Genomic DNA, 2500 nt, shown 5'->3' on the forward strand with positions numbered 1-2500 from the left:
ATCCACTTGCTGGTTGTTAGCTGAGGATATCGTATTTATAGCTGCAAAAACAACTTGTTTAGCATTTTACTTTGCTAAAACATCAAGTTACCTGGTTGATCCTGCCAGTAGTCATATGCTTGTCTCAAAGATTAAGCCATGCATGTCTAAGTACATACTGTTTATAAAGTGAAACCGCGAATGGCTCATTAAATCAGTTACGGTTCCTCGGATATTCTTTTTTACATGGATAACTGTGGTAATTCTAGAGCTAATACATGAACAAGTGTTCCAACCTCAGCTTGCTGACGGAAGGATCGCATTTATTAGTACAAGACCAATGATTCTTATTCACCTAGAACCCTGTTCAGTGATTTCGGTCGCTGTCTAAGGACTAGCAGTGGGGATCTTAGCAACTTCGGTTGCATTTCTTGTGATGACTCTGAATAACTGAGCAAATCGTATGGCCTCTGAGCCGACGATGTATCCCTCAAGCAACTGCCTTATCAACTGTCGATGGTAGGTTATGCGCCTACCATGGTTGTAACGGGTAACGGGGAATTAGGGTTCGATTCCGGAGAGGGAGCCTGAGAAACGGCTACCACATCTAAGGAAGGCAGCAGGCGCGCAAATTACACAATCCCAGTACGGGGATGTAGTGACGAAAAATAACAATACGGGACTCTATTGAGGCCCCGTAATTGGAATGAGTACAATTTAAATCCTTTAACGAGGATCTATTGGAGGGCAAGTCTGGTGCCAGCAGCCGCGGTAATTCCAGCTCCAATAGCGTATATTAAAGTTGCTGCGGTTAAAAAGCTCGTAGTTGGATTTCAGTCGAACCTATGGGGTCCACTGATTAAAGGGTTAGATGGTGATGTTAGGTTTCTTGCTTGTGTCTACGGATGCTTGCTTGAACCTTCATTCCTCTTTCCTGGTGGTTACATTCATAGTGTTTAGACAGAAAATTGCTCGATATTTGCTATCAATGCTCTTTACCGAGTGTTGATTCAAGCGATCGAGACTTTTACCTTGAAAAAATCAGAGTGCTCAAAGCAGGCGTCCAAAACCTCGAAAGAGGTGCCTAAAAACGGTATGGTCAACCATCTATATGATGCGTACCACTACCTTAACTTGAATGATCTTGCATGGAATAATGGAATAGGACCTTGGTTCTATTTTGTTGGTCTTAAGAATCCAAGGTAATGATTAAGAGGGACAGACGGGGGCATTTGTATTGCGGCGCTAGAGGTGAAATTCTTGGACCGTCGCAAGACAAACTACAGCGAAAGCATTTGCCAAGAATGTTTTCATTAATCAAGAACGAAAGTTAGAGGTTCGAAGGCGATCAGATACCGCCCTAGTTCTAACCATAAACGATGCCAACCAGCGATCATTCTGAGTAACTAATTTCATGACTCGAATGGAAGCTTCCGGGAAACCAAAGTTTTTGGGTTCCGGGGGAAGTATGGTTGCAAAGCTGAAACTTAAAGGAATTGACGGAAGGGCACCACCAGGAGTGGAGCTTGCGGCTTAATTTGACTCAACACGGGAAAACTCACCCGGCCCGGACACTGAGAGGATTGACAGATTGAGAGCTCTTTCTTGATTCAGTGGGTGGTGGTGCATGGCCGTTCTTAGTTGGTGGAGTGATTTGTCTGGTTAATTCCGATAACGAACGAGACTCTAGCCTACTAAATAGACTTGCAGTTTACACTGCAGTACTCCCCCTTAGTCAACCTGTGGGTGGTAGTATCTCTTGATGGTTTCGGCTGTTGAGGGCTCTGCTGCTATTAGCCTACAGAATTGGCTAGGGTAAGGATGCTGTAGCACTGTAAGGACTTCTTAGAGGGACAAGCGGCGCTCGCAGCCGCACGAAACAGAGCAATAACAGGTCTGTGATGCCCTTAGATGTCCGGGGCCGCACGCGTGCTACACTGAAGTGGTCATCGTGCATACTGTTTCCTGCTCCGAAAGGAGTGGGTAACCGCTTGAACCCATTTCGTGATGGGGATTGGGCATTGTAATTATTGCCCATGAACGAGGAATTCCCAGTAAGCGTGAGTCATTAGCTTGCGTTGATTACGTCCCTGCCCTTTGTACACACCGCCCGTCGCTACTACCGATTGAATGATTTAGTGAGGACTTCGGACTGGTCAATCCAGACCATTGGGAAACTAGTGGTCGGATTGTGCTGGAAAGATGTTCAAACTTGATCATTTAGAGGAAGTAAAAGTCGTAACAAGGTTTCCGTAGGTGAACCTGCGGAAGGATCATTAACGTATTACCCTCTTATTATAAGAGAAATACAACCTTCAAACAATCAAACACTCTGCATAGTGATATTGTAGATGCTAATATGGTGAATGCAATTGAATTGTATTTGCATTAGAGTCGCAATTGTGAATGTTTATTGCAAACATTTAGCCATTGCAACATGATTCTAATTTGCATTACATTCGTTCATTCATACATCCATCTTTCATTATCCAATGCAACAAAGAGTGAGGGTTATCTAACG

The 2500-nt window shown here is 44.1% G+C and overlaps 1 non-coding gene across 1 annotated transcript; it reads left to right on the forward strand.

Annotated features, from left to right (window-relative positions):
• Nucleotides 1-88: 88 nt before the first annotated feature.
• LOC149092959 (small subunit ribosomal RNA) lies at nucleotides 89-2258 on the forward strand. The gene has a single exon (XR_016200360.1). It is a non-coding gene; the product is annotated as a small subunit ribosomal RNA (ribosomal RNA).
• The last annotated feature ends 242 nt before the right edge of the window (nucleotides 2259-2500 follow it).

Source organism: Tetranychus urticae, unplaced genomic scaffold, assembly GCF_039701765.1.
Source record: "Tetranychus urticae isolate SD_2017Ah unplaced genomic scaffold, NJAU_TeUrti_SD_1.0 Scaffold_4, whole genome shotgun sequence".
NCBI classification, from domain to species: Eukaryota; Metazoa; Arthropoda; class Arachnida; order Trombidiformes; family Tetranychidae; genus Tetranychus; species Tetranychus urticae.